At 46.2% G+C, this 27892-nt stretch overlaps 1 protein-coding gene across 13 annotated transcripts in view; it reads right to left on the reverse strand.

Annotated features, from left to right (window-relative positions):
• ARVCF (ARVCF delta catenin family member) overlaps positions 1 to 27892 on the reverse strand; it is a 592161-nt gene that overhangs the window by 333160 nt on the left and 231109 nt on the right. For all 13 annotated transcript variants that reach the window (XM_075898313.1, XM_075898316.1, XM_075898325.1 and 10 more), the window contains one exon: positions 24228 to 24315. The gene's annotated coding sequence lies outside the window, so the exon portion shown is untranslated. The remainder of the gene's footprint in view (positions 1 to 24227; positions 24316 to 27892) is intronic.

Below are 27892 nucleotides of genomic sequence, written 5' to 3' on the forward strand. Positions count from 1 at the left end.
GATGCCTATGCCCCATCTCCCTGCCTCTTGGGCCATCCCTGACTCCACTCCAGACACTCCTCCTGCCCATCTCTGTGATCCCCAGACCCACCCAACCCCCACTTCGATGAGGTCCCCGCATCCGAAGTGGCACATCTAGCCACCCCCCCATGCCACTCTGAGCCCTCCCTCTAGGTTATGAGCCCCCACCCTCCAGGTTATAAGCTCCCCTCCCCCTGCCCACCTTTTTTTATTTAAAGATAAATACAGATTTCATTTTGTTGGAAACCAAACAGGTGTTTTTATTGAGAGATCAGAGAAAGGGTAAAGGGAGAGGTTGCATTGGGAAAGGGATGGGGCAGCAAGCCAGAGGCGCCTATTGGGGACGCCCTGGAGAGGTCCTTGAGAGAACCTCTCCCTCAGGGCCTCCTGGATGTGCACCCCGGCCTGATGGGCCTGTCGGATAGCAACTGTTCGTGGCTGCTGGAAGGTTCACCCCTCACGCAGATGTCTGCCCCCACTTCCGGAGGAAGGCCTCCCTCTTCCTCTCCACAATGTTGAGGAGGACACAACATACCACAACCACCTTGGGGATGTTGTGCTCCCCCACGTTGAGGCAGGTCGGCAGCCACCTGAAACGCGCCTTGAGGCGGCCGAAGGCACACTCCCGCTGGATCTGGGCCCAGTTCAGGCGGGCATTAAATTGGTCCCTGCTGGGCTCCAGGTGGCGGGTATAGAGTTTCATAAGCCATGGCAGGAGGGGGTTGGTCATGCCCTCCCCCCCGATGCACAGTGGCATCTGCACATCTCCAATGGCATCTGCACGTCACAAAGGGGGAAGAATGTGCCCACTTCTAGCTTGCCGTAGAGGCTCGAGTTTCTAAAGATATTGTGTGCCCTGCCCCGACCACCCAACAAAAATGTCCATGAAGTGTCCACAGTGGTCAGCCAGGGCCTGCAGCACCATCAAGAAATAGTCCTTCCTATTAATATACAGGGCCGCTCAATGTTCTTGTGTTCGGATTGGGATGTGGGTCCCATCTCTGGCTCCAGCAGAGTTCGGGAACCCAGGGTAGCAAATCTGGCCCCAATCAGATCTAGATCCCCCAGGCGGACGACCCTCTGCAGCAGGATCAAGTTGATGGCCCTTATAACCTGAAGAAGGAGACGAACGAACACACAAAACAGAGACTGAGAGAAGGAGTGCCTGAGCCCTTGGGAGGTGCCCACACCCTTCTCATCCCCTCTCCTCCCCCAAACGCCCCAGGAGCCACCCCCTAATAGGCCACCCCCCCCAGCAGCTGTGTGAGGGCAGGACAGCACAATCCCCCAGGAATGGGGCTTACCCCCACTCCACCCACCACACCTCCCAACCCCCATTTCCCTAGGGTCTCCCTTTTCCATGACTCCCCGCCCCACACCTGTGCAGGGAGTGCAGCCCCAGAGTGCTTTACCTCTATGAGGAGGGCCCCGATGGTAGACTTCCCCATGCCGAACTGGTTGCCCACTGACCAGTAGCTGTCGGGGGTGGTGAGCTTCCAGAAGGCAATTGCGACCTGCTTCTCCAGGGGGGTGGCGGACTGCAGGTGGATGTCACATCTCTGGAGGGCGGGAGTGAGCTAGACACAGAGCTCCAAAAAGGTGGCGTCCCGCATGCAGAAGTTTTGGACCCACTGCTGGTCGTCCCACCACTCCGTGACCAGCCGGTCCCACCAGTCCGGACTCATGTTGAGCCTCCAAAAACGCCTCTCCACAGTGGGTTGCTGTTGCCAGAGTGTAGCTCCTGCACCCAGGGAGAGGTCCCCAGAATGAGTTCGGTGTCGAGCTCATGCAGGACCAGGAAGGCAGCTGGTACAAAGTGCTGCAGAAACTGTAGCATGGCCATGTGGGGCCATTGCATGCCATGGGGCAGCTCTGGCTCCATGGTACAAGGGAAAAAGCTGTGGCACCGACAAAAGCAGGGCAACCACACCAGGCACTGCGAGAGCTTTGCTGTTCCTCCAATGGTAGGCAAGCACGCAGCCAAAGGAGAGAAACAGCTGTCCAGAGGTGTCCCTTTAAACACTAGGAGGGTGGTGAAGCACTGGAATGGGTTACCTACGGAGGTGATGGAATCTCCATCCCTAGAGGTGTTGAAGTCTCGGCTTGACAAAGCCCTGGCTGGGTTGATTTAGTTGGGATTGGTCCTGCCTTGGGCAGAGGGCTGGACCGATGACCTCCTCAGGTCTCTTCCAGCTCTCTGGTTTTTGAGTTTCTGAAAGGCTCCGGCACCAGCACTTGGAAGCAAGTGGTGACCTAAAGCCCTGCCTAAAGTGGTTCCGGGTGGCCTTTTATGCAAGAGAGAGTCCAATCAGTCTGATCGCTCTCTTTCGAAAAAGCACATCACTTTTTTTATGCACGTTTGTGTGTGTGGACGCGCTCTCTCGGAATAAGTTTTTGCGGAAGAACTCTGAGAAATGCTTCTTCTGAAAGAAGCCTGCAGTATAGACATAGCCTCAGTTTGTTCAGGATTTGTTCAGAGAGTCTTCCGTATTGTCTCTCTTTTGTGTACCTATCTCTGCATTGTGAGTTAAGCCCTAACTGTTCACTGAACCATGCACTCTAAACTACTGGGAGAGGAGGTATGGGTGGAGAAGATATTGTCTGGGGCTTTCAAAAGAGGTGAGGGATCTAGGCACTGATCTCTAAGCAGAGTGCATCTAAAGTGCAGCTGGCAGCAGTGGAACCAAAAGCCTTCATGTGCCCCTGACCAAGGGGAGGTGGTGGCTCTGCACAGAGGATGGGGTTACGGGTGGGGCCAAGGGCAGCCGGCCTTCAGAACTGCCCAGAGCATGGTACACTCTCCCCACTCCAGCCCATGGCATGCCAGAGCAATTTAAAGAGCCCAGGGCTCCAGCCATTGCTGCAGTAGTGGCCAGAATCCTGGGCTCCTTTGAACTGCCAGGCCCTAGGAAAACTGTCCTTTTTGTTGCCATTCCCTGATCAGTAGGCCTGTCTGGGAGCCAGCCAGCCCCCCAGCTCTAGATAGACTTTTGTGCTAGCAGATCACAAATTAGCATGCCAAAAAAATCCAAAACAAAACAAAGTAAAACAAAACAAGCAAAAAACAAACAGTGTGGACATTGCTGGGGTTACCAGGTAGCTTCAGAAAAAGTACCGGACACACTTGATGGAAGGGGCGGGGAGGGACTAGCCGGAAGAGAACGGGGCTGGCTGGAAGCAGGGGGGGATGGGAAGTAGGGCTGGTGAGGAGTGGGGGTGGGGGCGGGGGCAGCAGGACTGGCCAGGGGAGATCGGGGCGGGGAGGCGGCTGGCGGGAAGTAGGGATGGTCGGGGGGGTCAGGGGCAGTGGAGCTGGCTGGGGGAGATCGGAGGGAGGTCGGGGAGAGTGGGACTGGCCGAGGGAGACTGGGAGGAGGAGAACCAGCCAACAGGAAGCAGGGCTGGCTGGGAAGGGTCCGGGGGGAGCAGGGCTGGCTGGGGTGGAGAGCAGGGGAGGAGAGAATTGGCCAGCGGGGAGCAGGACTGACCCGGGCACATGCTCAGGAGCACGGACAGGGCTTCTCCTCCTCCCCAGGGCATCACTCCTGCTATGTCAGATGCAACCAGAGGTTCCCAGTGCCAATCGCGCCCCACCTTCCAGCCACTCCCCCCCCCCCCACCCCCGGCCAGGCTTCCATCGAGCGCCAGCCGAAAAACCAGAAAATACCGGACATTGCACATGTCCAGTATTTTCTAATTTTTTTTACCGGACAGAGGGCCCAAACACCAGACTGTCCGGTTGAATACCAGACACCTGGCAATCCTAGACATTGCAACTCCAGCAAAAAGGTGAGCTAAGCAACCAAACTCAGACCCAGGAGGTTGGGCAGGCAGCTGCTGCCCAAGCTGCAATGACCACACTGATGGTTTTAGCACTAGCTTGAGCCCTCCTTGCATGAGTCTGTCACCCCACATAAGAGGCTCACTTCCAGCCACAATAGAGACATGATCTAACTGAAATTCAGAGGAGGCACCTGTAGCCAGACACAAACCCCATCTTGTTTTTCCACAAACCCCATCTTGTTTCCCCCCCCCCCCCCCCCCCCCCCAGAGAGCAAGAGAAAGGCAGTCAGCCTTTGATGCCCTGGGAACACAGGTTTGCTGCCTGTCCCTGACTCTACCATAAACAGAAACCAGACAGTAAATGGGCTAGCTGACGACCCGGGACCTCCCGTCGCCCTGATGGCTAGTACCAGTAATTGACACGCCTGCACTGTCCCAGGAGAGGAATCTTCGCCCATCACATACCAGAGGTGCCCATTGTCTGCATTTTCCCAGGTGTAAATTATGCTTTGCACCCTTCGTGGGAAACTTGGCATTCAAAGCCATTTTTCCTAATTGGCCACTTGAAACCAGGAAGAAGCCTACATAACCCAAGGGGTATAAAAGAGGTTCAGCAGCCCACCCCATTTGAGCTCCAATCATCTATACCTGCTGGCAGGTATTGATTGTCTCCCGAGGTCTGTGGGACGCCCAACCTCGCCCTACTTCTTCCCGAGGGATTGAGAGAAAGACGCTGGCCACGCCAAGTCTGGAACGCAGGGGTGAGAATATACCTGCTATGTGTCTATTTTGCATGCATTTAATAAGAGCTCAGAGAACCAAAGGGTTTCATGGTACCTGTAAGTGACTTCTTAGTGTAATTTCTGTTCTGTCCTTTGTAGTGTCTGTGTTATCTGTAACACAGTAGTAGCATTTAACAACTAAGTTTACCCTGTAACAATAAAATAGTAACTGTTTAAGCTTTAACCTGACTCCTTCAGTTGCTGTAACAGAACCAAGCACAATTTAAAAGAACTTCAGCCGGTCATAAGGGACTCACTGCCCTGACCGTCGGCTGACAGCACCTAACTCCCTTACACTACTTCCAAGGTCTCAGCCTTAAATAATGCAGCTACCGGATGTGCAGTTATTCCTCCTGCACTGTTTCACTGAATGAAACACAGTGGCTATTTGAGCAAGCTGAATTACGCAACAGCAGTGTCAGTCTCAAGGCCAGTTGGTGGCAGAGATGTGTCAGATCCTTCTGAGGAAAGGATGCCTGCATAGCCAACTCATCTCATGAGTAACAATGTGCTGTGCCCCATATCCCCTCTGATAGTTCACTGCTACTCTCACAACCAAGTTTGCATCCAAGCAAAGAAGCCCTATTAAGAGGGAATACTACTGTGGGGAGTAACAAGAAGCATCCTGCTAGTGGCAAACAAGAGAAAGCAAGACAGAATGTGAGATGTACAGGTATGTAGGGGTACAGTAGCTACATGCGTCTGAAGAGGAGAAAAACAACAAAAACTGAGATGACAAAAATCTACTGATTCACAGTCTACTCACTAAAAGTTGCCAGAGTATACAAGCAGCATCAGAGTGAATGCTATCTTTCATGCAACATTAGAAATCATGCAATGAAAACCAAGCAATACACACCTAGTAGAGTATTAGGGTCTGAATGTTAAAGATGCTGTAACACCACCAACTAAGACTAGAAAAGTGTAGAGAAAGCAGGACAGCAGTCTCAAGCAGAATGAGCTACAACAGAAAGGAAGGAGATAAAAAGTTAGTTATTGAGTCGGTAGTGCTTCAAGAGCCTCCTTCTAAATATGGTCATTCCATATGTCTTCCTTTCCATGTGGTATGAGCATCACAATTTAAGTATATATAGAGAGAGAATTTTCTGCATAACTCAGAAGAAAAAGAGAAACCACATTTATAGAAGCCAATTCTGTGAGACTTAAAAAAATCAGATTGGCCAACATGTTACCAATGGAAGTACGTATTACTGGAGAAAATGATTGCTAATGTCCTACATGGACTGAAAATTTTGGATCTCAGGTCAGATTCAGACAGATATACAACTTGACATTATGGCCTGAGTGTTCAAAACATGGGCCTAATTTCAGGCACTAAAAGTCACATTTAGGCACTTAAGTTACCCAATTTTCGTAAGTGCTGAATAGCCCACCTCCAAATTCAGTTCCCAGAGGGTGGTGGATTCTCGGCACCAATAGAAAATCAAATACAGCAGGCCACTTATTTAAGGCACCCATGTTGGAAATGTAAGACCAACATAACATCCATTGATGATAGTCAGGTTTTTTATACAGACTGTACTACAGCTTGCAACCACAAACTACTTTAATTAGTTTAAAATAACCACCTGAACTCAGTTCTACAGGGAACCTGAACGAAGGCAGATCTTTATAGAGTTAACAACCTACATGTAGTTCAAAGAATCTGTAATCTGCCTTTTATAAAATTTTGTGTATAGGTGTGTTAAGGGCCAGAACGCCTTTGGGTCAAAGGTTACAAGTTTACGACAATATAATCCCAGTGAAAGTAACAAAAAACCCATCTCACTCAAAGTTTTTCTTAAAATGATGGAGGTTCAATACTAATGATCAACCAGCTCATCAGAAAGGGCACAAATGTTCTGTGATTCAGACAAAGATGAAAGTAAGGAGATGGGGCAAAAGGTGAGCTTTCAATGTTAATGACATGAAGAACAAACTAAGCAGAATTCAGTCTGTGCATATGAAAAGAACATTTTGCAAAACAAATATATAATGTATGTGATGAACTCCAAGTAAACAGTTTTTCAGAACTTAAGAAGGGGAATCTAGCTGGAGGCTGGCTCCACTCACTGTCGCCACTCTGGTTGACTGAGTTCTAATTTGACCCTTAAGCAACAATCCCCACCCATGAATAGCAATGAGAAATTCACAAAGAAAGCTATTTCAGTATAGCTCTTTCATAGGCACCGTCTGACATACTGTGTTGGTGTCAAAAGAAACAAAAAGGATTCTTTGTTACTGGGGATAGAAGCAGTCTGTGCAATAAGGCTTCAACCAGGAAAGGAACAAGGGCAGTGGAAGTGCAAACAGGAAGACTAAGCAGACACTTCCTTGGGTAGGAACTCTGTACTTTTACAGATTGTGTTGCATGGATAAGCCAACATATCTTGCAGCTCACCAGTTTCATTATTGCCAGCACACACGCGCATGCACGCACACACACATACACATTTCAATGCAAGACACTTGAGATTTCTACAGTCAGAAGGCTCAAAGGAGCTTTCATTAATTCCGTCAGTGGCAATTTAATAGTCATGTGTGAAACATAACTGGTTTCCCAGTGAATTTTAAAATTATTTTCCCTAATAATCCTCTCAATTAAAGGCAGAAAAATCACATATTAACTAATGAAAAGCTGCAATGGCTAGAAAATCAGAATTACTGTAACACACAAACATGCTTGCACTTACACAAATGGGGCCTGTCTAGGGGTAAAAGCAGGAATCTGGAAACCACAATTCTTGGGTTTTATCCCCACTTCAACCCAGGGGCATAGCCATGGGTTGCACTTATCATCTAGGTCCACCTCCCACCCCAGCCCTAGCTCTGCTCCCATTGGCATGCGGGGACTTGTGTTTCTCTATCCGGTGCTCCAGCTGGGCCAAGGGAGCAGAGTTGGGGCCTGCCCTGCTCCACATGTCTAGTGCCCAAGGGCATGGGATCAAAGGCTTCAAAGCTCCTGCATCCCAACTCTGCTCCTGGCTGGGGCACACTGGGTAGGGGGAGTGGGGCAAGCCACTGATCCCACCATGCGGCTGGAGCACTGGTGCAGGGCAAGTCCACATGTACCAACCCCGCTCCCTGATGGAACACAGCAAACCCCAGGTGTCCCAACTGCGCTCCCCACATACAGGCTATGAAGTTTTTCACTAAATTACTCAACCTGCTTATCAGTTTGTCCAAAAAGTAATTAGCTTACTGACACCTTCTTCAGAATATAGAAATTCACATTTATAAAAGCATTTGAGGTCACTGGATGAAAAAGGCACCGTGTAAATCAATCTTCTGATGAACTGCAATATGGAAATTAAGAACAATTATTGAACATCACTTAGTCCAATCCTGCCAATACAGGATTGTCCTGTACATAATATATTTTAAAAGACACTAGCCTCAGAAATTTTACTACTTCCCTTGGGAAATTATTCCACAATCAAATGACATTCACAGTTAGGATTTCTTTTCCTTGTTTTTCAAACTAAATTTTCTATCATGCAATGTAACTAATCCATTTTAAGGCTACAAGTACAAGTCTATACATAAATGTCTATACATAAAAGATGCATATGTTTAATCACACAAGTAGCAGCATAATCTCGCTAGTTCTACCAGTACAGAAATCCTTATGCTTGTATAGCTTGTTCCTATACAGGCAGGGAAACAAAATATATTAATGTAAGAATATAAGACACCTTTTTACCATTGAGTGACATTAAGAACTATATCAGCATAACTATTTCAGTTAAACAGAAACGAAATAGCCCTAATCAAAATAGCTGGATTAATATAAAGTGTAGATCATGACATATTTATATTCTTGGGATGACAATTTATATATTTTGTTAATATTTACACAGGATTTTATGTAAGACTCTGCTTGAGCTGATGCATCCTACCAGCTCCTGGTTGAAGATCAGATTGTGTTTTCCAGAGTCTCAACTTTCATGAAAACTCATAAAGACAATATATTCATCTGTAAGTTTTACAAAGAAAATTGGAGAAATATGAAGAGTCATCAGTGCAGAGCTGTGTGAGAAAATCTGCAAAGACCCTGTAACAGTAGCTCAGAGAGGTGTGATCTGCCACATTCATCTCATTGAGGTGTTAACGCAGTTTCACATACTCTGTGATGACAGCTTAAATGTCAGAATTATTAACGAATTCATTCCTCATGTAAGAGGGAGGAGAGGGGATAATAGATCTGCCCACTTTGCTGAAACTTGTTTATTTTGGGGGCATTTAGGAGATAACACCTTTTTTTTCTTTCAGTTAAGGAGCTAAGCATAAGGTAACAGCAGACCCCATTGCCATATTTGAGGAGGAACAGAGAACATAGGTATTCATCATATTCTGAACATCTGAACATTCTACTGTGAATACACCGTCATTCTGGCAATTCAGATAGGTGGGATTAATTTTGTGAGTAGAGTTGGGAAGAGTACCATAGCACCATTTCCCCCCTCTCGCCCATTTGATCCCTTCTATTTATATACTTATGGATAGTTAGAGTACATTCCAACTTTCTCCTTCTGCTCATGATATAAAATATATTGATATTCATGTTTTTCCAATCTCTTGTCAACCTTTAATCAAATAGGCTGGTCTCTGAATTTTCTCAACTTTGATAAATTATTTCTGGCATTTAGAGGCTCAGAACTGATTACGTGACATATTGTAGGTATTGTTCCACTGGTCCTTTATAATATCCCATTCATCCCTGTATCTTGCTACACTTTGTGTCTTTCTCTGCCAAACACTCCTACCCAGCTTCTGCAAAACACCTGCTCAAACCTCCCCACTTTCTGCTTGGGCTAGCATCTTCAAAGGTTTTAATATTTCTTTTATCCTACATTTGGCCTGGGAAAAATACACTTTTCCTATCAAGATGGAGCCAGGTCAGGGTACTCCCCAATTGACAGATTAGACATTGTTTCTCCCAAAAACCTATGGACCTATGACAATACCTTATCTGTGCCATTGTTTGGTCTCCTATTATTTTCCTCTTTCCAGCATCCTTTGATTTATTTATAGAGTCAGGCAGGATACTATCTCACAGGTAAACAAAGATGCACATACTATTTATAGTAAAACAGATATTTCCATCATACTCCACATTAACCATTTTAGGTTCCTTTATTATTTTTTTGTAATTGGTGTTTACAAAACCTTTCAGTGTGCGCCATTGGAAAATGCTTCACTCAACTCTCTTCTCAGTACAAGGCAACCAGTAAATGGGGGGAAGAGAGGAGGTGACCATGTATAGCTCCCCCATTACCTCTTTCCAAGGGCTACTAAGGCACTTGAAAACTCTAGTTTTGGGGAGGTATCGAAGCAAGTAGCTAACAAGAGCACTGGATCTAGTTCCTATATAAAAAGAAAAAATAAGTATTAGATCTGATCAGCTCTAACATAGGTTGAACATCTGTAGACTGGCAACATCCATGGTCCGACATGATTTCAGTTAGCTGGATGTCCATTTATCATGGGTGTGGCCAAGTTTTCTGTGGTCCCATAAAGTTTATTTACAGCCACCAGTCCTGATCTCAGTGTTTTGTGCTGTTATTTAGCTTTAGTTTACTCCTAAATGTCCCTTCCCCAGCCCATCAGTGGATCTGGTTGTCTGTATCAACACTGGAGATGGCTGAGCAAAGAGGACTCCTGCACAGATATTCTGAAGATCTGTCACCATCTGAGGGAGTCTTTGACTGTCAAGGACATTACCAGTGATTCTTCAATTTGTCTGGTGTCTCGAGTTATGCCTTAAGGTAACGCATGGGGAGCTATGCGTGATTTATTACAATGGCATGAGTTGCCACGTGCCCCAGTAGTTACAGACAATTTCTGCCCGAGACCTGGGGACTGATCTGATTGTGTTGATTGACATGGGTTGGGTACTGGACCTGCGAGGTGGGAAAAAGACTTTGTCCTTCACTGCATATAGATAAGCTCTTGAGAATTTCATATGTTGCAGTGGAGTCAGATAATTTTTGAGTGTCCAGTTGGTGTCTTTTGTGTGGCTGTTGGGCATCATCGAAAGATCATGCCTTGAGTAGGAAGTCATCTAAAAATGTATATATTATGATTACTAATTTATAAAGATGGGACCTATTTTACCAGAGATAGGACCTTTGAGAACATGCTGGAAGCACATAGTAGGCCAAATGGAAGCACTCTGTATTGAAAATGGTCTTAACCTAGTGTGAATCTCAGGAATCTCCTGTAGGATGGCTGAATCACAATATAAAATTAGGCATTTTGTAGGTCAAGAGCCAAGAATCAGTGTCCTTGGTCCAGCAATGAAATTATTGCTGCTCATGTATCTTGAATCTGTATGCCTTCTCATATTTGCTTAGTGATCCCAAATCCAAAATGGATCTCCATCTTCCATTGTTGGTATGAGGAAATATTTGGAGCAGAAACCCTTCCCTCTTTGCTGAGTGAGAATTAGTAGTATAGCATCACGGTTTAGAAGAGGATTTATTTCCTGATGTTACAGGCACTTGTGAGACGGGTCCCTGAAAAGGGAAGGGGAAGTTGGAGGGAGGTAAAGTGGATTGAATAATTATTGAAGAGGATTTCCAGGACACATTTGTATGAATGTGTACAGTCAACCTTTGGAACTCTTTGCCAGAGGATGCAGTGAAGGCTAGATCTTTAACAGGGTTCAAACAAGAGCTAGATAGATTCATAGAGGTTAGGTCAATCAATGGCTATTAGCCAGGATGGGTAGGAATGCTATTCCTGGCCTCTGTTTCTCTGGAAGTGGGTGACAGGGGAGGGATCATGTGAGGATTCCTGTTGTGATCCCTCCTTCTGGGGCATCTGGTATTGGCCACTTTCAACAGACAGGATACTGCGCTAGATGGACCTTTGGTCTGACCTAGTATGGCCGTTCTTTTGTTATTATGATGTAATCTTTTCCCCCTTTTGTCAAAAAAAGAACAAGGCAGTGTCCTTTCTTTATACCCATTGTCTTTTCTGCTGGGTTTTGTAGCCTCTCTAGGGTGAAGGAAACTGGACAGATTGGGATTTTTGGGATGCCTAAAATGCACTGAATTTTCTTTTCTGTGAAGTGATGTGGCTCCTCAGTGAATGCAACATGACTCGAATCTTTTAATGGGTGCAGTGAACCATCTATTTTCTCTGCAAAGAGTTTGGCTCCTTCAACTGGAAGGTCCTCCCCAGTCATTTAGACTTCTCTTTGGAGGCCCAAAAGGTGAATCTCTGAAGCTTTTTTCATTACTGCCAGAGTTGATAAGGAGCAGGCAGCTGTATCCACATCATCTAATGAAGTCTGCACTGTCCTTGCCAGAAGCTGGCTCTCAGCACTGATGGTTTGAAATGGCTCTTGTTGATCATTTGGGATATGTACAATGAAGTCACTGTGTTTTGCATAATTGAGATAGTTACATTTAGCCATCAAGATATGATAATTCACAATTACAAACTGCAGGATTCCTGATATGTACAATTTCAAATTAAATACAGGCAGTCCCCGACTTACGCGGATCCGCGTACGTTAGTCGGATCCGACTAATGTCGGATCCGCACTTACAAATGGGGTTTTCTCTCTCGCCCCGGAGGTCGAGGTAGAGGATTGCTACCTGCGATCTCCGATCTCCGGGGCAAGAAAGCCCCGTTCGTAAGTTGCTCCAGTGCCCCTGGTCTGCTGGAGACCGTCTTTGCCAGAGCAAAGCCTCAGAGGCGCGGCGCAGCACCCCGCTGCCGCTGAGGCTCTGGCTCTGCTCCCCGTGTCCCTGGTCTGCTGGGGGGGAGGGGTTCAGCTAGTGTGCCCCTCCCCCCCCCCAGCAGACCAGGCTTTTGTTTTGGACCCTGGAGCAGAGCAGCTGGGGCGCTGCCGATTGGTCCTGCAGTGCCGCTCTGGGCACTACTGGAGCAACCCAGCAGCACCGCCCCAGGCGTCCCCATGTCAGCGGCAGCGGCTGCTGAAACTGACCAGCGCTGACTACAGGAAGCCCAAGGCAGAGTTGCTCTGCCCCAGGCTTCCTGGAATCAGCACTGATCAGTTTCAGCAGCAGCTGACTTGGGGGGACGCTTGGGGTTCTTAAGTTGATTCTGTATGTAAGTCAGAACTGGCAGTCAGTTTTGGCAGCAGCTGAATCTGGACGCCAGTTCCGACTTACATACAGATTCAACTTAAGAACAAACCTACAGTCCCTATCTTGTACGTAACCCAGGGACTGCCTGTAAATTAATGGAGATTGCCTATCTCCTAGAACTGGAAGTGACCTTGAAAGATCATTGAGTCCAGTCCCCTGCCTTCACAGCAGGACCAAGTAACATCCCTGACAAATTTTTGCCCCAAATGGTCTCTGCAAGGATTGAACTCACAACCCTAGGTTTAGCAGGCCAATGCTCAAACCACTGAGCTATCCTTCCTCCTGAACAGAACCACTTTTTTCAAATCCTTGTAACAGGGTGTTTATTTAGCAGGCTACTACCTGCCACATTCACATATAGCTTCTACCACAAGGGAATTTGATAATGGATAGGAAAAAAGAAAGTCTATGTCTTGAAAGATGACATAATATTTTTATCTGCCCTTTTGCATGTTGGTGGTAACATGGCAGGTGTTTGGGAGATGATTTTGGATGGGTCTAGTGCACTACGAGATCATGAGGATGTATGGAGGGATGTCTAGCAGCTTGTGTTGCAACTGCTTTACTTCTTCATATGGGACCTGAAGTGAGTCTACCATGCTCTTGGTAAGGTCTTGAAATTGTCTGAAGTCATCTCATAGACTCAAAGACTTTAAGGTCAGTAAGGACCATTATGATCATCTAGTCTGACCCCCTGCACAGTGCAGGCCACAAAATCTCACCCACCCCTCCTAGAATAATCCTCTCATCTATATCTCAGATATTGAAGCCTTCAAATACTTTGAAAACCCCAAGATGCAGAGAATCCCCCAGCTGTGATCTGTACCCCATGCTACAGAGGAAGGCGAAAAACCTCCAGGGCCTCTGCCAATCTACCCTGGAGGAAAATTCCTTCCCGACCCCAAATATGGCGATCAGCTAAACCCTGAGCATGTGGGCAAGACTCATCAGCCAGACACCCAGACTCCTCCATCTACCTTAGTTGGTGGAGGAAATATAACAGATTCACTCTGGAGAGGATGATGAAAGGTTGTTGCTGGAGTAATTTATTTATCCATCTTGCTTCCTGTTCTCAAAAGTCTCCTCTGAAGGATAAGGGGGCTAGAGAGGGAAGCTGAGGGATATTGTTTTCCTCTATCCATATGTGAGATTCTCAAGGTCCTAGAGAACTAGCATCTATAGGCTGCCCCTTAGTCCTGATATGTTCACTGAGGTGGTGCAAAGGCCATGGGGGGCGGGGGGTGCTCAAAGTTGTCTATGCAAGTGTGTGGACATTGCTTGTCATGTCAATAGTGTAGTTCTGCACATATATCTAGATGACTGATCCCTTAACATTCCCATAGGGAGTTTTGCATGGAGAGAAGATATGTGATCAACATTGCCCTCTTCTTCTTCATCTGATAGACGTGGAGCAGATAAGGGGGCCGATAGTGAGTATCTCTATACCACTGGGAATTCAGGAGACCAAGAAATGTTCATTACCGCAATGCTGGTATCGAGGAGTAGAGATTTCAATGTTTCTAAGAGAAATGGAATGTCTGCACTACGATGGTGGTCATCGGTATTGATAAAGAATGTCTAGAGAGGCCCATCAGTGTTAAGGGAGTCAGTGGCAGTGTTCCCTGTAAGCTGTGCACTAAGGCAGCTGCTCAGGAGAAATCCCAGTGCTGTCCAGCTGATTTACCTCTATTTAATTTCTACTTGTCGTGCACATTAACATATGCCATGGTGCACATAGAAAATTTATTCCACCTATAGATGGAAAAAATCTGCACATGGATGGAAAATATTAGAGGGAATATTGGTCAGTTGTAGCCTGTAGTCTTCTGAGGTCCAATGATCGGCCAGAAAATGGCGCTTTGGTCTTTTGTGTAGAAGTGCAAGGCATCATGTGTCACCTTCCATGATGGCTCAAAATGGTATATGCACCTAACAGAGACAAATTAAACTACCGCGCTATTGTTTCACTAGAACATTCTCCTTAAAAAAAATTATATAAAACAAAAGCAATGAAAGGAATATTAATTCTGGAAAATGTTATATTAAATTCAAATATACCATTTACACAGATGATCTTCTCTGATAGAATGGGACCTTGTTCTGCAACCTTTACAGAAGCAATCCCATCAAAATCAGCTGACTTACTCTTGCTGTAAGGGTTAGTCACTTGAGAAAAGATAATGGGGTCTGCAGTAACACAGCCTTTAGTTCATGTTACATTTCTCTCACTTGCGTTTGTCACGCTTCATGCACTTTAAGAAATGTTGATACCATGGATTCATTAATATTGTGTGCTTGTGGTCAAATTGCTTTTTACAATTCGAGTAAGATGGGATTAAATTTAGAAATAAATATTCTGATAAAATCATAGGACTGTATAAACAATTAAAAACATAAACCAGCGTTATCCATTTGTCTTGACTTTAAGACTTGGTTGTATTACAAGACTGTCAATTCCAAGGAGAAATGCTATACTAACATTTCTGTCATCATGGTCTGCAGTTGACTATAAGTTGTGAATTGCCAGACTCCATACATTTATAGTTAATCACCATTTTAAAAAATTTAACATCAAGAGACTAGGCAAATAGGGAGTAATCTCAACAGTCAAACGCAAAGGAGACCCTTTCTGCAGCAAAATACTGCTACAAAAACATTACAGCAGAATATGGCAAGCTGGCAGCCTCATCTTTTCATGGAAAATGTGGTCAAGATGGCAAAAAAAAGAATATGGCAAGTGACAGGAACCAGGGAATCCATTCAGTTACGAAGGACAGTTTCATAGAATACGAAGAGTACAAATAATAATGTCGATGGGCAAGTGCTTAAGGTAATAGATATTAGTTATAAAGTGGTTATTTTGAGATGAGAGGAAGAAATCAAACTGTGACCCTACAGAGAAATGTGTGTCTGAGCTCAGCAACAGATGTGTCAAATGACTTATCCCAATGATGAGGAGTTAATTGAGTCTATAAATAGTACCACCGAGATAAAAACACAAAGCTACTTAATCTCAGATCCAAAGCGCATAGTTTAGATTTGTTTATCAGTAAAATTATTTACATTCAAGGGAGGCAGAGTGGTTGGGTATTTTAACCTGTAGATAAACACAGACCTAATTTGATTTCAGGCTATTGAGAGATTTATTTCTATTATGTTGTAGAAGTGCAGAGCTGCATGTAGCTAAATGAGATCTGTAGATTACAGCGAAAGAAAGGCTAGTTCCAATAAAACTGTGTACATACATTCTTGACTAACAATAAATGTTTTGGAGTTCTAGTGCTCTGTTCTCAGTGGATTTATGAGGACAACTCTCACTAATGCTTATGGAAGTAATGCAAACATATGCATCAAAGTGGACATTTTTTTACAAGTATGAATCAAATAAATATCCACCATGGTATTTCTCCCTTGTGACCAAATTTGTATTGCAAGAAAAATTGTCCTGCAGAGTTCAAAACATGCTTCTCTAACAGCTCTTTGTGCACAGAGGAAAATATATATCCCTTTTTCTGTTTCACTAAATGTCTACCTTGTTTTTTAATCTCTTCCCCATTTTCCTAGGGGATGTGTGGCTTCTTCACCACCTCTTCAAGGGATCTGAAAAAACTCTGCCATATGGCAGCTTCTGACTCATTGAGAAATAGGGACAAATTCAGATCTCATGTTATCAGGCCTTCTGGCAAGGGAGTCAAAGGGGACAGCTGCCCTGGGGCCCAGTGATGCAAAAGGACTCAGAGCTCTTGCCATCACCGCCGCCACCAATGAGGCAGAACTGAGGGTTGCACTGAGGGCTGCCTAGCCCTATCCTGCCCCTTCTGCCTGAGGTCCCAGCCATTCCAGGAGCACAAAGCCGCCCTCCTTCCCCGCCTTGCCTATTGGCCCAGTGAGGCTATCGGCTCCATGGTTATTTTAAACAGGACAAATGACACTGAAGTTTGTTACATCAGAATAAAGATAGAGTGGAACCAGAATGAGACCCACCAGCCCTAATTCTATCCAGGAAGAGTCTGTCTCATTCTAAAGATACATCTGCACTGGAGTTGGAGGTGTAATTCCCAGCTTTGGGTAGACACTTAGGGTATGTCTAGACTACATGCCTCTGCCAACAGAGGCATGTAAATTAGACTACCCAACACAGTCAATGAAGCGGGGATTTAAATATCCCCCACTTCATTAAAATATAAATGGCCACTGTGCTGTGCCAGTTCAGCTGATCGTCGGCACAGCGCGGCAGTCAAGACGCGGATCGGTCGACAGAGAACACCTTTGTCCCTTATGCCTCTTGAAACGAGGTTTACAGGAGCGGTCAATGAAGGCGTTCCCTGTCGAACAATCTGCATCTTGACTGCCACGCTGCGCCGACGATCAGCTGAGCCGGCACAGCGCGGCAGCCATTTTTATTGTAATTAGGTGGGGGATATTTAAATCCCTACTTCGTTGACTATGTCAGGTAGTCTAATTTACATGCCTCTGTTGGCAGAGGCATGTAGTCTAGACATATCCATACAGATCAGTGCTTCACTTGTCTTCTATAATCTTATGGGACAAATTCAGAGTTGGGGAAAGCAGAGGGCAGCTCTGCTTCAGTCAATAGAGATGCATCTGTTTAGCCCACATCTCAATTTAGCCATGGAAATTTAAAATACAATCCAGTTCTCTCTGGGACAATACTGCAGCTTTTTAGTTTCACAAGGCAAATATATATTTGGAAACTAATGAATATGTGCAAGATGCAAATGTACTCAGCTCACTAGACAACTCAAATAATCAGCCTATTCATGCATAAGCAATCAAAAGCAGGGAAAACTGATACATTTTTATCACAATTTCAGAAACCCATCGTTTCATATGATGGATTCTGACACATAAATGTCTTATTAACACTATCAATAAAATAGTCTTTGTTACAGATAACTACAACATCCTGGTCCCGAGTGTAGCTGTCTGTCTGAGAGGCAGAAACAGTGTCGTGAACCCCGACAATTAACTCCCGTGCTCTGTAGAACAAGGTATTGGTGGCTTCTGGATAAGGATGTTAAGGATTAGTCAGCTATCTGATAAGCAAATGCTTATAGGATAGTTAGTTGACTAGTTGATTCCAGAGGCAGCAAAGGCGGGAGGAAGAAGGGGTAATTCAAAGTGGCAGTGCCACACAGCTGAGCTGGGGATCAGCTTTGCCGCGCTGCTGCTTTGAAACCTCAAGGCAGCATTTCAAAGGGGCAGCTGCAGCATAGCTGATCCACGGCTCAACTATGAAGCGCTGCCCCTTTAAAATACTGAAGTGCTGTGAAGCCCAGGGTCAGCTGGGGACTCCCCAGCTAATCCTGGGTTCTGCTGAAATGCCACGCAAAGCCCGGGAACAGATGGGAAAGGGCTCCACAGTGCTGCCCCTTTGAACACCACTTTGGCATGTAGTGCAGCATGGAGACTCAGAGTCTCCTGATGACCCCAGGTTCCATGGCTTTGAAATGCACAAAAGCCCCATGCTGGTGACTCTTTGTGTATTTCAAAGCAGGCACCTGTGTGCATCCTAGAGTCAGTGCAACTTCCCACTGGACCTAGGCTGCATGTAGAATTCTGCATGGGGCTTTTGTACATTTCCAAGGAGGAATGCGGAAGTGCCTATTAAAATTCCATTGACTACTCAACTAGTCAGTTAACTACAATTTAACATCTTTACTTCTGGAAGCACAGATCTTAGTACTCGGTCTTCCAAACACAGGACCACGTCTCCTCTACGTACTGATGCACTGACATTAGTGTTGCACCAACAGCAGAATTTAGCCATCAAAGAATAATATATTATGCTTTGTTCATACAATTGGACAAGTCAAAGAGCCATAGTGATTCCACAGATTGGTACTGGCTGTAGCCAGACACAAACCCCATCTTGTTTTTCCATGAACCCCATCTTGTTTTTCCCCCCTCAGAGAGCAAGAGAAAGGCAGTCATCCTTTCATGCCCTGGGAACGCAGGTGTGGTGCCTGTCCCTGACTCTACCATAAACAGAAACCAGACAGTAAATGGGCTAGCTGACGACTGGGAGGCCTCCCGTCGCCGTGATGGCTAGTATCAGTAATTGACATGCCTGCACTGTCTCAGGAGAGGAATCTTCGCCCATCACATACCAGAGGTGCCCATTGTCTGCATCTTCCCAGGTGTGAATTATGCTTTGCACCCTTCATGGGAAACTTGGCATTCAAAGCCATTTTTCCTAATTGGCCACTTGAGACCAGGAAGAAGCCCATGTGACCCAGGGGGTATAAAGAGGGTTTAGTTGCCCACCCCATTTGAGCTCCAATCACCTACACCTGCTGGCAGGTATTGATTGTCTCCCGAGGTCCGTGGGACGCCCAACCTCGCCCTACTTCTTCCCGAGGGATTGAGAGAAAGACGCTGGCCACGCCAAGTCTGGAACGCAGGGGTGAGAATTGTACCTGCAATGTGTTTTCTTTATGTGTACACTTTAATTGTGTCTCTGTTATAAGTTTAGTTACTTTATTATAGTTTCTTAAGGCAAACTGCTTCATTCCTATTGTAAACTGCCTTTGGTAAGGTGATTTAGCTATAAACTTTGGGAATAAGTGGGATGCCCTCATTCACTTATAAAATATATATATATTGAATCAAGTTTCTTTTATTTTATTTTCTCTTTCTTTCTCCTATAATAAGCCAGTGAGTGTCAAGCTTCTGACTTGAACCCGTGCTGCTGTACCCGAACCGAACACAAACAAAAGAACTTCAGCTGGTCAAAGGGACAGGTATAGGGAGAGCTTGGGCATTTTGGATTGTGTCACTCTCCGGTGGCAGATCCATTGGGGCACTTCTCAGTCTTTCCCTAAGGCTGCCCGCTGCGAAGGAATCTTGGATTCTAGCAGCTAAAATCTGAGGTGTTATAAGCTCTCCCTATAAACTTATTGGGGCGCCCGTCAACCTCCACCAGGTTGCCCACTGCAAGGGACCCCGGTCTCAGCAGTTGAAGTCTCGGGTGTATAGCACACACACACACGTCTGAGAGCCTGTTGGCTGCCCTCTGCGACGGGACCCCGGTCCTAGCAGTAAAGTCACAGATGTTAAACTATTTTTCGGGGCGCCCTCCAGCCTCCTAGGCTGCCCACTGCAACGAGACTTTGCGTCTCAGCAGTTGAAGACTTGGGTGTAACACACACACACACACACTGCCCTGACCATTTCGGCTGACACTGGCCCAAATAAATGCCCTGAAAAAATACCCTGAACTTCCACGCATCTTTCACTAATGCAGACAGTGCTTACACTTACAATATTACAGTCAGACACTTTGCCAGAAATACTTTTTATTATATAGGCAGTTCCTAATGTTAGCATTGCTTGACACTTTTGTTTTTTAAGAACTTCTAGCTGTGCCAAACTTTCTGCATTTGGACTGAAATTTAACATGACAAGTGTCTGCCTAAAACTTGGAGGGGAGACATGCTACATCAGAGTCCTAGCCGGTTTCATACAAAGCAGTTGCAGAGACCAGGCCTATGACTCAGGGATGACTTCAAATGGAGCAGTGTGTGCTCAGCAGCTCTGACAATTAGGTCCCAAGGCATCTGTAGTGTTTAAACCTAGCAAGCACTATGAAAAATGTGTGTACAGGCAGTCCCCGGGTTACGTACAAGATAGGGACTGTAGGTTTGTTCTTAAGTTGAATCTGTATGTAAGTCGGAACTGGCGTCCAGATTCAGCCGCTGCTGAAACTGATCAGTTTCAACAGTGGCTGAATCTGGACACCAGTTCTGACTTACATACAGATTCAACTTAAGAACCCCAGGCATCCCCAAGTCAGCTGCTGCTGAAACTGATCAGCGGCTGATTCCAGGAAGCCCGGGGCAGGAGCTTCCTGTAGTCAGCCACTGGTCATTTTCAGCAGCTGCTGACTAGGGGACACCTGGGGCAGAGCAGCTGGGGTGCTGCTGGGTTGGTCCAGTGGCACCCAGAGCGGCGCTACGGGACCAACCGGCAGCGCCCCAGCTGCTGTACCACAGGCGTCCGGAGCAAAGCCGCGGAGCACGGGGGCAGCGGGACAGCCCAGACGCGCCGTGGCTATCCTGCTGCCCTCGGGCTCCGCGGCTTTGCTCTGCTCTGCTCCCCGTCCCCCAGGTCTGCAGACCAGGGGGAGGGGGAGCAGAGTAGAGCAGAAAGGCGGAACGCGCGTCTGGGCTGTCAGCTGGCCGCGCGCTCCGCTCTGCTTCCCCCCCCCCCCCCATGGTTTGCAGACCAGGGGGAGGGGGAGCAGAGCGGAGCAGAGCAGAGCGGCAGAACGCGCGGCCAGCTGACAGCCCAGACGCATCTGGGCTGTCAGCTGGCCGCGTGCTCCGCTCTGCTCCCCCCCCCCCTGCAGATCAGGGGGAGGGGGAGCAGAGCGGAGCACAGCAGAGCGGCGGAACGCGCGGCCAGCTGACAGCCCAGACGCGTCTGGGCTGTCAGCTGGCCGCGTGCTCCGCTCTGCTCCCCCTCCCCCTGGTCTGCAGACCAGGGGGAGGGGGAGCAGAGCAGAGCGGAGCAGAGCAGAGCGGCAGAACGCGCGGCCAGCTGACAGCCCAGACGCGTCTGGGCTGTCAGCTGGCTGCGCGTTCCGCCGCTCTGCTCTGCTCTGCTCCCCCTCCCCCTCCCCCTCCCCCTTCCCCTTCCCCTGGTCTGCAGACGGGGGGGGGGAGCAGAGCGGAGCGCGCGGCCAGCTGACAGCCCAGACGCGTCTGGGCTGTCAGCTGGCCGCGCGTTCCGCCGCCGCTTTGCTTCCTCTCCCTGGTCTGCTCGAGACCAGAGAGAGGAAGTGCCCCGTTCGTAACTGCGGATCCAACGTAAGTCGGATCCGCGTAACTCAGGGACTGCCTGTATTCACAAATCATGGCTCTGCCTTATCAGTTGAGCAAGCAGGCTTGGCCCTGATGTGATACCGCAAACTTGCAACCTATAGCAATCAGATCCATTTTCATACCAAAGTTGGAAAAGCAAGCAGAATGCAAACTGTGTTCCCAACTGTAAGAGAAATATAACAGGGTATAACTATAACAACAAAAACTTCTGTTAACAAGTAGGGTTGCCAGATGGTTTAACCAAAAATACTCAACACCTCCCCCCTGGCAGCAGAAAGTTATGGTTGGGGTCGGAAGCATTGCTGTTTGGCTAGTTTAGAAGACAGCTGACTCCTTGCAATTGCCATGTTAATATACATATTTATACCCAACTATTTATACCTTTTGATTTATACACTGACCCACTTCTTACTTCAGTTACAAGAGATTCCCTTCTTTTACTGAAAACAAAGTGTTATCCTGGTGGGATTCTTTGCTTCTCCTGCAGAACAGCAATCACCAACTCTGCAAAAGTCAGAGTGCAGATCTAGGGGCTACCTGGTTTCCCCAGTAAGGAGAAGCAGAAGAGAGACTGACTGATGAGGATAGAGAAGATTCCTCTAACATTAATTAAACATTGGGCTGAAATGCAAAGTTCAGATCCCAATGTAAATTTTCAAAGGCAGGTTGGATTAGAGCATTACTCCACTTAACCATTTGAGAATGCCAATTATTTCCTTTAAGGCGAATGTTGTCATACAGTGACCTTTTTCCTTCCAGAGCTACATTAGTTGTATATCACATTCTCAGCGCCCTCTGACTAACTCCCAATGATTTTCGTAGCTGAAGCTCCCCATCAGTAAGATATTTTCCTTCAACTATTGCCTAACTGATAGCATTAGATATATTTAGCTTCTGGATGATTATGTAAGATCTGCCCCAGAAACTAGCTTTGGATTTAACCATCCCTTTTTAATAACTATTCTGTTAATGCTTATGCTAAGAAGCAGGAAAATAATTACATTTTGCTTTTACTGTTTCACCACATCAAATGTTTAATAATAATTCTCTCCACTATTTACACTAAAAACCTGAGCTGTTTAAATAGGTTTTTAGCTGTAATAAACATATCTTATAATTCATTTTTATTCAGTTTATATAAGTAATAGAGGTAAGTAGCAAAGAATATTCAAGCACTAAGTGCAAAATAAATTCTTCAGAATCCTTCCTACAAAAACTTTAACATGAATTACATACACCTCCCACTTTGACACACAAACCATAGACAATGTTTAACAAAAATAATCATCAAATTCAAGGGTAAAGAAGTAAAATCAGGAAAGTGATATGTAACTTGGTAATTTAGAGAACTAGGAGAGCTATTTCACAGTCAAGTTATTTTTAGAAGAATGCTTGGCTAAGGCTTTAATTCATCTAGACAGAGACAGGGAAAGCAGTGTATAGAATGGAATGATATTTTAGGAAAACAATCAGAAATTATTTTAATATTTGATGTACTGTTGTTGCTGAATAATGGAATTTATGAAGCATGAACACCCAGATTAAAAACATACAGGAAGCTGAGAATGTTAGTGCTCCTATTCTAATTAGTCTGTAGAACAAAGCATGTGTTTTTTTTAATTGTATTTTATTTTGCATCAATTCTATCACTAATCAGAGCAGGAACTTGATTTCAAACATTCATTTTGGAATTGACTCAGCAACAGTTTGGAGATCTGTGACCACAGTTTTAGGTGGCTTCACCCATGCAAGTTTAGACACAGGGTGACATTTCTGGCATGTCTATACTACGAAATTATTTCAAAATAACTTATTTGAAATAGCATGTCCACATTATGGGAAGCTTCAAAATTAGTCTAAGGTAGGCTCCCTTAATGTGGACATGGTACCTCAACTTAGGGCCCCAGGAAGCACTGGGGAGTAACTTTGAACGTCTCTGGGGAGCAGTTATTTTGAAATAGCAGAAATGGACTGTCCACGTTCCTGTTATTTCAAAATAATTATTTTAAAATAAGCAGTATTCCTTGTGGATAGCAGGAGTATGGAAGCTTGGCTTGTTATTTCAAAATAAGGGAAGTTATTTCAAAATAACTCCCTAATGTAGACCAGGGCTCTGTGAAAAGACTATCTTGCTTAAGAGACTGTGTATTCCATCTCCTGGAATCATGACTGCAGGAGGAGGTCACATAGGACATATTATGTCACTAGTAGGATAAACAGAAGGTAAACGGGGAGTTTCAGTGCAGAGAGTTAAGAAACTGAGAATGAGATGAGATGGACACAGTAAAAACTAAATAGGGTGGTATCAAAGAAGAACAAGCTGATAAGGAATGGTCTTGCCTAGGGCTTGAATTTCATCATTACCCATGGATCCATTACTACAGAGACCAAATATTAAAATCACAGTCTATTTTGTTTGTCTTACACAACCTTGTATTCTCACCTTGACTACAACTTCCCCTTCTCTCTTTCTCACCTCTTTTACAGTGCTTCTCTAGTAACAGGTTTTGGATCTTTAGTAGAGCAAGAACGAATGAATTTTACAAAGGATCGAAAAAGAGAAATAATCTTTAATGTAAAAAAGGCTTAATGAATTAAAACCCTAATATGGTATCAAAGCAGAAAATTACACAAGGAGAATAGATGGGTAATGAACTGCAGAAATACAGTACCTTTTATATTGTCCTCTTCTTTTAGTTGCTTTAGAAGAAAAATTCTCTCTTGGTATTAAGCCCAGGGAATATCTGATGATAACTGTATCTGTCAGAGAAAAGAAAGATTTCTTATTCTATGCCAGGAGAGAGAACAACTATGTTTACATAACAAATGAAATTTATGTAGTAAAAACCTTTCAATTTTCAGCCTCGTTGATTCCCACTTGTTTTCATGCACAGATGTGAATCTTTACATCTGAATGATGAAGGAGGACAGGAGAGGTACAGGAGGGAATTCTGCCTCAAAAGTCTATTCCCCCAACAAGCTCCAAGAGATCCATCAGAGTCTCTGCAGACTCTAAGCCAGGCCTGGGCAAAACACCATCCGCAGGCTGGATCCAGCCCACCAGGCCGCGGGATCCAGCCTGCAGACACAGCAGGGAATCTCAGCAGACTCCCCTGCTTGCCCCACCCCCATCCTTTGCTCAGAAAAGCGGCTGTGGGGCTGTTTGTGTTCCACAAACTGTGAGCCCGGAGGGGTATGGGGAGTGAGGAGAGGCGCTTCATGGCTGCCCCCAGCACAATCCCATTGGCTGATTTCTGGCCAATGGAAGCTGCTTGTTTCAAGAACAGGAAGCACGCAAAGTACCACTTCCCCTTCCCTCAGGATCGAATTCACAGAGCTCATGGCCTTGCAGCCTATGCGGAGGCAGGGCAGGCTCCTGCCTGAGCAAGGAACTGGGCAGCTAGCCACTTGTCTCACAGGTAAATCTCCCAGCCAGAGCCTGCTTCTGGAACCCCAGTTTATTCTTCCCCCAGACCTCTACCCTCACCCCACTTCTCCCCCCCAGCCCACATAAACCACATCCTCTGCCCCCTCCTGAGCACATACCCCCTCCCGAGCAAATACTCCCTCCCAATCCTTGCACCTCAATCCCATGCCCCAGGTCACCACCCTCTCCTGCCTTAGGTCACAATCAAAAACCCTGCATCCCAATCCCCCACCCTAGATCACAACTCAAACCCTTGCACCTCAATCCCATGCCCCAGATCTGGCCTGCGAGCCCAAGTCACAACTGCCCCAGGTCACAACTGCCTCCTTCACCCAAACTCCTTCCCAGACCTCACAGGCCCTCCTGTACCCAAATCCTTTGCCCTAGGGGTGGGAAAGAGTGCCTCTGTGAGCTGGAGCCAGCCCACCAAGCCAGTTGATTCAACCCTCAGCTGCCTGGCCACTTCCCTGTCCCCAGGCCAACCGAGACCTGGGGACAGTGGAGCTGGTGTTTCTCTCTAGGCTTAGGGGTTGGGGGAAAGACTTCATGCCCTTTTTTTCTGGCTAATGGGATAGTGCTGGGTGCAGGGGCAGCAAGTGAAGCCTCTCCCCTCCTCCCCCAGGCTTGCAGCTGTTCAGTTGTTCAAACAGGACCCTGAGTAGCTGCTTTTCCTCAGCAGCACGTGGGGAGATAAAGCAAGATGCTTGCCTGAGGCTCCTCACTGTGTCCATGGGTCGGATCTGGTAGCGTCGGGGGTCAGATCTGGTCTTTGGGCCATATTTTGCTCAGGCCTGTCCTAAACTCTCCTTCTGTCATTCCTTAATTTTAATGCCTGTTCTTTCCACTAGATACACATATATGCTCCCTACAGTTTTGCTTCATGCTCCCTACAGTTTCACTCTATAGCTGCCTTTTTAGCTTTACACCCTGGCTGCAATCTGAAGTTGCAGTTCAGTTTCCAGTGGTCCCTCGAATTTTTTCTATTCATGGGCAGAATGAATAAATTTTGTTATATGCACCAACTCATGTGCAAATGTGTACCACCACTAAAACACATGCTGCTGGCTGTGGGTAGCTGTGGCCACTCTGCTAATCAGCTGGGAAGCACCTGAATCTCTCCTGGCTGGCCACCCAAACACTCAGTTTGCAGGAAACACTGGTAGTCACGTAGATTAAGGACTGGTTACACTGTGTAGTTAGACTGATGCAAAGCAATTATGCTGATTTAATAAAACCATCTCCTGCAGCAGCATATAGTCACAGTGAATGTAGTTTGGTTAGTCAATAGTGAGAGCATTGATACTGATTACTTATGTCGACCATTACTGGCTTCCAGCAACTGTCCCACAATGCCCCACTCTGACTGCTCTGGTCACTGCTGTGAACTCTGCTGCCCAGGAGTCAGGTAGATCCTCTTGAAGGCCCCACACATTTTTGAAAATCTTTTTCGTGATAGCCTTGCTTGGTGAGCACACATAACAGCTCTCCACTGTTGCTTAAAGCCATTTATATAACCACGCTGGCTACAGGTTCCAAATGTGTGCCTGCCTGAAGTAGGCAGGAGATATTGGATGTCCTGGACCCAAGGAGAGGCTGGGTAAGCACAACTCAGAACCAGATGTAGCAATGTGAACATCAGGAGCGTCTCTAGATGAGCTGCCGGTAACTGGTACCCGAGGCGAAACGTGCGATCGGTGCCCCCGCCTCCAAAGCCCTCAACGGCTGTTTATCTTGGTGCCCTAGACAACCGCCTAGTTCGCCTGTATTGACAGGCTGCCATTGGTGAACATCTATGAGCAGATTGTTTGGGGAATGAAGAATTGCTATACCAGGAACCAGTAGCAAAGCTGTGTGAAAGCAAAGGAACTGAAACAGGCAAAAGGAGCTATAACAGGAAGCCAACAATGGATCCGGTGCAAAGGTGCACATTTGCCACTTTTACAAAGAACTGCAAACCATCCTCAGGAGAGACCCCATTATCACCTCCAAAGCACCATAGATACTTCAAAGGAGTCCAAGTCATAGGCCACTACTATGAACTGCAAAAAGGAGGAGGTGGACAAGGAAGAGGTAGAGGAGTATCAGGGGCAGGCAAACATGAGTTTCAGCCTTGCAGCATGCCAGGACCTATTTTTTAACCAAACACAGTCCAGCCATTCCCACTTGTTTAGCACTGGTGAGTCTGATGGAGGGGAAGAAACCACTGCTAAGTATGTAGTTTACTTTGAAATTACAGGGATGGCACCACAAAGCTGCAGGACACATGTTTTGATTTGTTAATTTTTACTCGTGACAGAAGAGGTAGTGGAGCAAGCAAGAGAAGTAAAGCTGCTATCTGATTTTCATTCCTCTCTGGAGTTAGGCAGCAGGAGCCATACACAGCAGTCTGTTTATGCGCTCTGGGAGGTCACATCAATACTCCATAGAGATCTCAATGAAACATTCGTAGAATCCTCGGGCTGGGAAGAGACCTCAGGAGGTCACTGAGTGCAGCGCTCTGCCCAAAGCAGAATCAACCCCAAATAAATCAACCCAGCCAGGGCTTTGTGAAGCCGAGACTTAAAATCCTCTAGGGATGGAGATTCCACCACCTCCCTAGGTAACCCATTCCAGTACTTCACCACCCTCCTAGGGAACTAGTTGTTCCTAATATTGAACCTAGACCTCCTCCACTAACTTGAAACCTACCAAAGGTTTCTGGGGAGGGCTACCTTCTTCCTTCAGCCACAGTAGGCCGCTTTTCCAAACCACTCAGTAATTCCATAAGCAGGCACCACTGCCATACGCAGGCTAGCAGTGTATGGGCTGGGTAGTGTCAGAATGCCAGCAGCAGCTATGCTCTTTTTGCCTTTTATCCCTCGGGATTGAGGTATCAGATAAAAACACCACCATATGTGGAGAATAGTGCCA

This window comes from Pelodiscus sinensis, chromosome 15 (genome assembly GCF_049634645.1).
Source record: "Pelodiscus sinensis isolate JC-2024 chromosome 15, ASM4963464v1, whole genome shotgun sequence".
NCBI classification, from domain to species: domain Eukaryota; kingdom Metazoa; phylum Chordata; order Testudines; family Trionychidae; genus Pelodiscus; species Pelodiscus sinensis.